The sequence below is a fragment of the Oryx dammah genome, unplaced genomic scaffold (assembly GCF_014754425.2).
Source record: "Oryx dammah isolate SB20612 unplaced genomic scaffold, SCBI_Odam_1.1 HiC_scaffold_3, whole genome shotgun sequence".
Lineage (NCBI taxonomy): Eukaryota > Metazoa > Chordata > Mammalia > Artiodactyla > Bovidae > Oryx > Oryx dammah.
This window is the reverse complement of record NW_024070187.1, coordinates 83,748,161-83,759,860: the sequence shown is the minus strand read 5'-3', so window position 1 is coordinate 83,759,860 and position 11,700 is coordinate 83,748,161. Positions and strand designations below refer to the sequence as shown.

The window sequence follows — 11,700 nt, the reverse complement described above, 5'->3', positions numbered from 1 at the left end:
GTGGAATGGAGAAGAGTCAAAGCACCTGGACTGGTTAGGAGTCACTTCATTTTTTATTACACAATTACTCTGTTCTATTATACTTCCACAAGAACATCATCCTGAACTCGCCTTTCCACTGTCCAACTTAGAGTGTTTGGAATGGCTCTTATCAATTCTTATGGTAGAAAAGATTGAAGTTTCCCACCTGACCTTCCATTTTCACTTTTTAAATAACTGTCAATCTAAAATTTCAATTTGAAAGTCAAACTTTCAATGAGGACCCAACTAAAAATAGACTACTACTTCTGTAATTGTAGCTACCCTTGTGGTTCAGCTGGTAAAGAATCTGCCTGCAATGCTGGAGTACCTGGATTCGATCTCTGGGTTGGGAAGCTCCCCTGGAGAAGAGAAAGCCTATTCACTTCAGTTTTCTGGTCTGGAGAATTCCATTGACTGTACAGTCCATGGGGTCACAAACAGTTGGACAGGACTGAACAATTTTCACTTTCACTTTTCTGTAATTCTATGACATTTACTTTGAATAATTTGTATGACTCTTTGAAAACCATATATGCCATTGGTATACTTAAGCAAAGTTGCTTCCTTTCAATGTTTGTATCTTTGTACTTCTTTAGATAGAAAGAAAATGCTATGAGGCTATCCAGAATTCACCATGATCAGCCTGTAAAGCCCCTGAACTGAACAGTCTTCTGGATTGAGTTTACCACATGCCACAAAGGAGCCAAGTACCCGAGGCCAGTCACCCACGACCTCACCTGGTGCTAGTCTGGACGTGATTGGGTTCTTGCTGGCCTGTGTGGCAACTGCTATACTTGTCATCACAAAGTGTTGTCTGGTTTGTTTATGGAAGCTTTCTAAAATAGGAAAGGAGAAAAGGGAGTATCTGTATCTGAGAACTGTAGCAAGTTTACTCCATGGATGGAACTCATCCAGCAAGAAGGAATTATGATAAGGATCCTGTCCTCCTGTGACAAAATGGCTTTTCACAATTCAACATCATAGATTAAAGTTTGTTTTCAAGGGATTTACTGCTTAAGAATTGAAATAAGTCATGCCAAGAGAAAAGTTAGTGAAAAATAAAATAAACATGAAATTATATGGGAAAACAAAGATCATGGCATCCGGTCCCATCACTCCATGGGAAATAGATGGGGAAACAGAGGAAACAGTGTCAGACTTTATTTTTTGGGCTCCAAAATCACTGCAGATGGTGATTGAAGCCATGAAATTAAAAGACGTTTACTCCTTGGAAGAAAAGTTATGAGCAACCTAGACAGCATATTCAAAAGCAGAAACATTACTTTGCCGACTAAGGTCCGGCTAGTCAAGGCTATGGTTTTTCCAGTAGTCATGTATGGATGTAAGAGTTGGACTGTGAAGAAGGCTGAGTGCCGAAGAATTGATGCTTTTGAACTGTGGTGTTGGAGAAGACTCTTGAGAGTCCCTTGGACTGCAAGGAGATCCAACCAGTCCATTCTAAAGGAGATCGGTCCTGGATGTTCTTTGGAAGGAATGATGCTAAAGCTGAAACTCCAGTACTTTGGCCACCTCATGCAAAGAGTTGACTCATGGAAGAAGACTTTGATGCTGGGAAGAATTGGGGGCAGGAGAAGAAGGGGACGACAGAGGATGAGATGGCTGGATGGCATCACTGACTCGATGGATGCGACTCTGAGTGAACTCCGGGAGTTGGTGATGGACAGGGAGGCTTGGCGTGCTGCAATTCATGGGGTCGCAAAGAGTCGGACATGACTGAGCGACTGAACTGACTGACTCCCTGATATTGAAATTTATTATTTTAACTCAAAAGTTATACTGAAAAGTGCTGGGAGCGAGCATGTGGAATCCTGCCCATGGCAAATGTCATGAGGAAAGGGGCCTGATAAACACAAAGGCAGGATCAGGCCTCAGGGGTCCCCCTGGACTTTCTTGAGCATCTACCCCCAAAACCAGAGTCTGTCTGCTTTACTGTGTTATGCTTTCCACCTACTCTTCTAATGTTACCGGGGGGCTATCCCCCACCACCTTCCTCTAAAAGGAGTTAACTTGGAGCTCCAGTTAATAAGTCTCCTGAATGTAACAAGAGTGTTTCAATCCAAAAACCCCTCTGATGGCTTTCTAGCCTGCCTGACAGGTCTATCCGGACTCTTACAGCTACGCATGTGGTTGTTTACAGCCTCCTAACCGCGAGAGGCACAGGAAGCTTAAAACATCCAGGAATATAGGGGCTTCTGAGAAGTCAAAACCATTAGAATAGAACTGATTAAGGGTTTCATTGCTGAGCCAATACTTGCTGCCAAGTTTTCATATCTTTTATTTGTTGATATAGTTAGTATGTAGAAAAAACATATAATAGCCCTGGCATTAGCAACATTAGATCTTTAAGTAAAGTACTTTCTTTGTTATAACCCACTGCAGCTTTGTTCTACAGGAATGTAACTTTATTTAGTACTTTGAGGGTGATGCAGATTAAAGAAAAAGCACTTCAAGGAAAAATGAGTTTTCTGGTTGATAGACATTTATCTAGGAAGAGAGCCATAAAAATGTTAACAGGCCTCTTGGCCAGAAGATAATGTAAATCACCTGAGATCTTTTGTATATGGGAAGGTATGCAAAAAGAAAGCCTGCCCTCAATAAGGGTCAGGACTGCTACCCCTGCATAACTCTGCATATTCCATTATTTCTTTATGTACAACTTGGGGTATACAAGCTGCTTTTGAAAATAAAGTTGTGAGTCTTGCACTGATGCTTGGATCCCCCATGTCATTCTTTTCTTATTCTCCCTTTTCAGGCTGAATTCCCATCTGGAGCATAGAGGCTCGCTCTGTCTACTTATTTGCCTGGGCTTCTAAGACCCACGCGAGAGGGAGCCCAAAGTGGGGCACCCTCCGCTATTCAAGTGGGTACCTGTGGCCTATGCAGACGGTGCAAGCCCCTTGTCTCAGGGCTTTATTGGCTTTCTATGTAAACAAAGGAATTTCAGCCTCTTTTCCCCTCTATTTTCTCCTCTACACTATTCTTTCCTAATCTCTCTTTATATCTCTAAATAAATAAGTCTCTCCTCGCCGATGCCGTCTCCCCTTCAAATTCCCTGGATCCACCAGGGCTGGACCCTGGCAGAAAAGAAACCTTTGTATATGATAGTGTTTTACATGTTGTGAATAGACACAAGAACAATGAGAAGTCTAGATTGAACCCAGGTCTCCCACATTGTAGGCAGACGTTCTACAGTCTGAGCCACCAAGGAAGTCCAATATCCATGTTACTTTGCAGATATTCAAAGTATTTTATCTTTACTTTGGTGCAGAATAGTGTAGCTTTATCTTGCTACAGAAACTGTTCAATAATTGGAATTGTGTTTAAAAATTCACAATTTTGTTTCATTTTTAAGACTTCTAAAACTTCTTGGTTATTATTGTGCATCTAGCCTCAGCATCACTTCTTATCTAAAACCATGGCAAGCCATTTGCCTTCATCCAGGTTATGACTCATTTCCCAGTGGAATATTTGTGGAGTTAGAAATATAGTAGCTGATACCTGCCTCCTATTATGTTGTTCTTTAGTCACTAAGTCTTGTCCAAATCTTTTGGGACCCCATGGACTATAGCCCATCAGATTCCTCTGTCAGTGGAATCATACAGGCAAGAATACTGCAGTGGATTGCCATTTCTTACTCCAGGGGATCTTCCCAATCCAGGGATTGAACCAGTGTCTCCTACATTGCCGACAGATTCTTTACCACTGTGCCACATAGGAAGCCCAGTAGGCTTAACTATTCTTCCTCAAATCTATCCTGCAACACAAGCAACCTAAAAAAGATCGGTAGTCATTGTACAGTGAGAACTACTACAAATCTTCAACAAAAATTCAAACAGTAAAATACAGAAATAAATAAAGAATATGAACAAGAAATTGACAGAACTGAAGTGGCCAATGACCTGTAGAAAATGACAAAGGCCACCCATGTTTTCAGAAATGCAAATTAAATCAATTAGTTATTTTGCTACAAGTGATTTGTGCAACAAATATTATGGTAGAACTATTTCTCTGGAAATGGATCCTTTTTTTTCCTTTTTCTTTTCTTTCTTTTTTTTCTTTTTTTTTTTTTGCTATTTTTTATTGGATTATATTTGCTTTTCAGTTTGTTAGTATCTGTTCTACCATATCATGAATCAACTATTGGTATACATATATCCCCTCTCTTGTGAAGCTTCTTCTCATCCCCTCACTCCACCACTCTAGATCCCACCCCTCTAAGATCACCAAGTTTAGCTCCCTGTGTTTAGAGCAGTTTTCTGCCCCTATCTAGTTTACATATGGTAGTGTATATATGGGCTTCCCAGTTGACAAAGTGGAAAAGAATCTGCCTGCCAAAGCAGGAGATGCAGATTCGATCTCTGGGTTGGGAAAACCCCTGGAGTAGCAAATGACAAGCCATTCCAGTATTTCTGCCTGGAAAATCCCATGGACAGTGGAGCCTGGTGGGCTACAGTCCATGGAGTCATAAAGATGGGCTTGTTGAGTGACTGAGCACAAATGAGCAGTGTAAACAGGTCAGTGCTACTCTCTGAACTCGCCCCCACTCTTCTTCCCCATCTGTATGTCTGTTCTCTATGTCTGCACCTCTATTCCTTCCCTGTAGGTAGGTTCATCAGGACCATTTTTCTAGATTCCATAAATAAGCAGTAATATATGATGTTTTTACAACTCTATATCTAGTTATCTGTCAGGCAGAAGGACTTGCATATGGTCATCATTATATTCTGAATACTTCCACTAGCACCTAAATGGCTGTCAGTGTACAAACCTATAGCATATGTATGAGTGATATGGTCACTAGAGTAAACAGGTAGATTATAGGAAATATTGTTGAGTGCTCTCCATGTCACATTACTAGATAAAGAACAAGTTCTAGGAATTACACAGCCTAAGAATGACACTCTCTTTTGGAAATAAAATTAAATATATGTAAATTTATATAACCACAGAGGAAATGATCTTAAAGAATATACCGAATTTCCAATGATGGGAATTTAAATTTTTATTCTCTAAATTTCATTATATGACATTCACAATTAATTATGTGACTTTAAAAATAATTGGTGAAATCAACATGCTGATTCATGATATTAAGTCCTAAGATTTTAATATCATGCTATCAATGTATTAGTTTAATTCAAGAATTGAAATGACTAGAAATTTGGGATAATATATCAAATTAGGGCCTTTTTTAGGACACCTATTTTATGTTTTAAGTATTATAAATAAATATATTACCACATTGTATTTATAATGTCAATAGTTGTAAAATCTTAACTCACAAAAATTTCATTACTGTTGTTTAAGCATCAATATTTAATGAATTTTTCAATAGCTTAGGGACTTCTGCTGGCATACATCTATACTTAAATTTGTACATCTATACTTAGATTTGTAGTGTTTTTGAGACATAACTGCAAGTACTATGACAGCTCTCCCATTGAGTAATTTCCTGTGTTTTGAACTTTAGTTAAGTCTGGTTGCTGTCTCACAAATGTTTCAGCTTAAGTTCCATGGCTCAGTTATGAAATACAATATATTCTGTCTCTATTTTTCTTTCTGTCTCTATCTTTATGTCTATGTTTGTTTATCTTTATCTCTCTCTTTCTCACCTCTCTATCTCCCTACACCTCATACCCAAAGTTTCCATGATAAATGACCATTTGGTGGAGAGAGATATAGATATGCCTAAGAAGTCCCAGTAGTTTTAGGCTTCCACCAGTTTGACTTTTCCCAAATCAATCACCTGGTATGTCCTTCAGATGATTACAACCCATCATCACAAGACTGTAACCATCTGAGACACCATGTAAAAGCATCACTTAGCCAAGCCCAGCCAACACCCACAACTATGAGACAAAATGATTGTTGTTGTTCTAAGCCAGTATATTTAAGGGCAAATTATACACACTAACAGATAACAGAACAACAATTACACTTTTGTCATAATATTACAATTAAAATATAACTGTCAATGTTACATTTTAAAAATAATTGTAACCCAGAATGGGGAGCCACCACACCATAATGATTTAGAGGTTGCACTTGGAACACAGATAGCCAAAATTTAAGTCCCTGCAAAACTATTACAGAGTTATGTGGGGTTGGGCCAGTTAATTAATGACATTATTTCAGCTGTTCAGTGAAATACAGATTAGGTAGTGGTGTTAACTGAGCCTCCCAGTTGGTGCAGTGGTAAAATTCACCTGCCAGTGCAGGAGATGCAGGTTCTAGCCCTGAGTCAGGAAGATCCCTTGCAGGAGGAAATAGCAACCCATTCTATTTCCTTGCCTGGAAAATTCCATGGACAGAGAAGCCTGGTGGGCTACAGTCCATGAGGTCCCTGAGTTGGACACAACAGCACTATGCACACAATTGGTATTAACTACCTCATGGGGTTGAAGAAAGACTGAATGTGCTAACATTGTTAAGCAGTAAAAATAATTGCTGTATAGAGTGAAATGCAATTTGCATGAACTATTATCATGTAAATGCATCAGAAAATTGCCACAATAATTTTAGTCTTCACATTTACTTGATGTATTTTTAAATATAACATGTTTCAAATGTAAATGAAAATAAAGATGTAGGAATTAAAGATTTCCTATTAAAGATATAGGAATTAAATTTATGGTACAGGATTGGATTAAGATGGTGGAGTAAGAGGACAGTGAATCACCTCCCCCTATAAACATATCAACAATTTGTCTTCATGTGGAACAGTTCATACAGGAAACTAATTGGAAACTGGAAAACTCTTTAACAACTAATGATATAATACAGATTACCATGTAACTGGGTAAGATGGATAAAAACAGATTTGGGACTTCTGCCCCTGGAACGGATCTGAAAGGAAGAGAAGGTTTACAGAGACAGACCCTCCCCCTGGGGATTAAGTAAGTGAAGCCATAGATGGCACATCCCAGTCCTGAGGTCTTATGTGGAGACAAGCCCTTTTGGCTGCTGAGACAGATAGAAAGGCTAGAGAAGCTTAGAATCTGTTCTCAAAGAGTGCACATGTGCTGGCTTGCCAACAAACAGGGTAGTGAAGCTTTGTGCTGATAGTTGCTGACTCACTGCACTCCCAATCCAAGCTGGTATATGTCAATTATAAAGATATATGCACCTAACATCAGAGATCAAAACACACAAAGCAAAAAATATTGAAGAAGAGACTTCACATATGCCTAGTGGTCAGCAATCTGACTGCCAGTGCAGAGGACACCGGTTCACACCCTGGTCAGGGAAGATCCTACATGCCATGGAGCAACTAAGCCCGTGCTCCACAACTACTGACCCTGCACTCTAGAGTCTGCAAGGTGCACTGCTGAAGCCCAAGCACCCCAGAGGTCATGCTCAGCAACAAGAGAGGTTACCATAATGAGAAGCCCGCACACCACAACCAGAGAGTAGCCTCTGCTCACCGCAACTAGAGAAAGACCCAGTGTAGCCAAAAGGAAATAAATAAATAAATTTGGGGCTTTTCTAGTGGCTCATATGATAAAGAATCTGCCTGCAGTGCGGGAGACTTGGGTTTGATCCCTCGGTCCAGAAGATCCCCTGGAGAAAGGAATGGCTACCCACTCCCATATTCTTGCCTGGAGAATTCCATGGTCAGAGGAGCCTGGTGGTCTACAGTCTATGGAGTTGGACATGACTGATTAACTGACACTGAAGCCCAAGCATGCTAGAGTCCATGCTTTGCAACAAGAAAAGCCACCAAAATAGAAACCTGCATACCACAACTAGAGAGTAGCCCCTGCTCAGCACAACTAGAGAATCCAGCATAGCCAAAAATAAAGAAATTAATAAATCTACAAAAAGAGAACTTAAAAGAGAAACAAAAAACCCAACATTAATATTTGGATGCTATATTGCCTTATGTTCAGTAATATATATATAAAATAGGCAGAAGATGAACTAGGAAATGGAAAACCTCAATAATGCTATAAACTAACTAGGTTAAGGAGATACCTGCAGAATACCCCATTCAAAATGGGTAACATATGCAATCTACTCAAGTGCACATAACGTTTTCTAAGATAGGCTGTCACTGGGGAATGAAAAAGTCTCACTAAATTTAAAACAACTCAAATCATATGATGTATAGTCTCTGGGCAAACAGAATGACAATAAAAATCAATACCAAAAAAGATATTTCAGAAATGTACAAACACATGGCTATTTTGCAATACATTCCAAAAATAAATGAATCACATATGAAAACATAATTAAAATTAAAAAATAATTTAAGAACAATTGGTGGCTCAGATGGTAAAGACTCCGTCTGCAATTACATGAGACCCTCATGATCCCTTGGTCAGGAAGATCCCCTAAGAAGGGAGTTGCAACCCACTCCATTATTCCTGTCTAGAGAATCCCGTGGACAGAGGAGTGTGGAGAGCTACAGTCCATGGGGTTGCAAAGAGTCAAACCTGACTGAGTGACTAACACACACACACAGACACACACAAATGCAAAACATAACAAAACTTATCAGAATGTATTAAGACAGACATTTACAACTCTGATTTCTTAGAAATGTCACCAATAGCTTCCTTTCTTTTTTTAATATAAATTTATTAATTTTAATTGGAGGTTAATTACTTTACAATATTGTATTGGTTTTAGAATGGACTGGTTGGATCTCCTCGCAGTCCAAGCAACTCTCAAGAGTCTTCTCCAACACCACAGTTCAAAAGCAGCAATTCTTCGGTGCTCAGCTTTCTTCACAGTCCAACTCTCACATCCATACATGACCACTGGAAAAACCATAGCCTTGACTATGACAACAGACCTTTGTTGGCAAAGTAAGGTCTCTGTTTTTTAATATGCTATCTAGACTGATCATAACTTTCCTTCCAGGGAGTAACTGTCTTTTAATTTCATGGCTGCAATCACCATCTGCAGTAATTTGGAGCCCAGAAAAATAAAGTCAGCCACTATTTGCCCATCTATTTGCCATGAAGTGATGGGACTGGATGCCATGATCTTAGTTTTCTTAATGGTGAGCTTTAGGCCAACTTTTCACTCTCCTCTTTCACTTTCATCAAGAGTCTCTTTAGTTCTTCTTCACCTTTTGCCATAAGGGTGGTGTCATCTGCATATCTGAGGTTATTGATATTTCTCCTGGCTATCTTGATTCCAGCTTGTTCTTCCTCCAGCTCAGCATTTCTCATGATGTACTCTATATCAAAGGTAAATAAGCAGGGTGACAATATACAGCCTTGGTGTACTCCCTTTCCTATTTGGAACTAGTCTGTTGTTCCATGTCCAGTTCTAACTGATGCTTCCTGACCTGCATACAGATTTCTCAAGAGACAGGTCAGATGGTCTGGTATTCCCTTCTCTTTCAGAATTTTCCATAATTTATTGTGATCCACAATATCCAAGGCTTTGACATAGTCAATAACGTAGAAATAGATGTTTTTTGGGAACTCTCTTGCTTTTTCCATGATCCAGTGGATATTAGCAATTAGATCTCTGGTTCCTCTGCCTTTTCTAAAACCAGCTTGAACATCTGGAAGTTCATGGTTCACGTACTTATACTAAATTTAGCCTACTTATATTAAATTTGGTCTACTTATATTAAGTAGAGAGGAGAAACCCCACGCCCGAGGAGCAGTGGCTGTGTGGGTGCAGGAGGACCGAGAGGAGCTACTATACGTTCAAGGTCAGGAGGGACAGCCATGAGGAGATACCCCTCATCCAAGGTAAGGAGCAGCGGCTGTGCTTTGCTGGAGCAGCCGTGAAGACATACCCCATGTCAAAGGTAAGAGAAACCCAAGTAAGATGGTAGGTGTTGCAAGAGGCATCAGGGGCAGACACACTGAAACCATAATCACAGAAAACTAGTCAGTCTAATCACACAGACCACAGCCTTGTCTAACTCAATGAAACTGAGCAATGCCCTGTGGGGCCACCCAAGGTGGGAGGGTCATGATGGAGAGGTCTGATAGAATGTGGTCCACTGGAGAAGGGAATGGCAAACCACTTCAGTATTCTTGCCTTGAGAACCCCATGAACAGTATGAAAAGGCAAAATGATAGGATACTGTAAGAGGAACTCCCCAGGTCAGTAGGTGCCCAATAAGCTACTGGAGATTAATGGAGAAATAACTCCAGAAAGAATGAAGGGATGGAGCCAAAGCAAAAACAATATCCAGGTGTGGATGTGAGTGATGAAAGAAGCAAGGTCTGATGCTGAAAGAGCAATATTGCATAGGACCTGGAATGTCAGGTCCACGAATCAAGGCAAATTGGAAGTGGTCAAACAGGAGGTGGCAAGAGTGAATGTCGATGTTCTAGGAATCAGCAAACGAAAATAAACTGGAATGGGTGAATTTAACTCAGATGACCATTGTATCTACTACTGTGGGCAGGAATCCCTTAGAAGAATTGGAGTAGCCATCATGGTCAACAAGAGTCCGAAATGCAGTACTTGGATGCAATCTCAAAAACGACAGAATGATCTCTGTTCATCTCCAAGGCAAACCATTCAGTATCACAGTAACCCAAGTCTATGCCTCAACCAGTAATGCTGAAGAAGCTGAAGTTGAATGGTTTTATGAAGACCTACAAAACCTTTTAGAACTGAGACCCAAAAAAGATATCCTTTTCATTATAGGGGACTGGAATGAAAAGTAGGAAGTCAAGAAACACCTGGGGTAACAGACAAATTTGGCCTTGGAATATGGAATGAAGCAGGGCAAAGGCTAATAGAATTTTGCCAAGAGAACACACTGGTCATAGCACACACCCTCTTCCAACAACACAAGAGAAGACTCTACACATGGACATCACCAGATGGTCAACACCAAAATCAGATTGATTATATTCTTTGCAGCCAAAGATAGAGAAGCTCTATATAGTCAGCAAAAATAAGATTGGGAGCTGACTGTGGCTCAGATTATGAACTCCTTATTGCTAAATTCAGACTAAATTGAAGAAAGTAGGGAAAACCACTAGACTATTCATATATGACCTAAATAAAATCCCTTATGATTATACAGTGAAAGTGAGAAATAGATTTAAGGACTAGATCTGATAGACAGAGTGCCGGATGAACTATGGACAAAGGTTCGTGACATTGTACAGGAGACAGGGATCAAGATCATCCCCATGGAAAAGAAATGCAAAAAAGCAAAATGGCTTTCTGGGGAGGCCTTACAAATAGCTGTGAAAAGAAGAGAAGTGAAAACCAAAGGAGAAAAGGAAAGATATAAGCATTTGAATGCAGAGTTCCAAAGAATAACAAGGAGAGATAAGAAAGCCTTCCTCAGTGATCAATGCAAAGAAATAGAGGAAAACAATAAAGTGGGAAAGACTAGAGATCTCTTCAAGAAAATCAGAGATACCAAGGGAATATTTCATGCAAAGATGGGCTCGATAAAAGACAGAAATGGTATGGACCTCACAAAAGCAGAAGATATTAAGAAGAGGTGGCAAGAATACACAGAACTGTACAAAAAAGGTCTTCATGACCCAGATAATCATGATGGTGTGATCACTCACATTCACCTAGAGCCAGACACCCTGGAAGTGGTGGGTGTCTGTGGGCCTTAAGTCAAGTGGGCCTTGGAAAGCATCACTACGAACAAAGCTAGTGGAGGTGATGGAATTCCAGTTTAGCACTTTCAAATCCTGAAAGATGATGCTG

At 39.9% G+C, this 11,700-nt stretch overlaps 1 pseudogene; it reads left to right on the top strand.

The window, feature by feature from the left end:
- The window catches only part of LOC120861602, a 27,475-nt pseudogene extending 26,523 nt beyond the window's left edge, over nucleotides 1-952 (top strand).
- The last annotated feature ends 10,748 nt before the right edge of the window (nucleotides 953-11,700 follow it).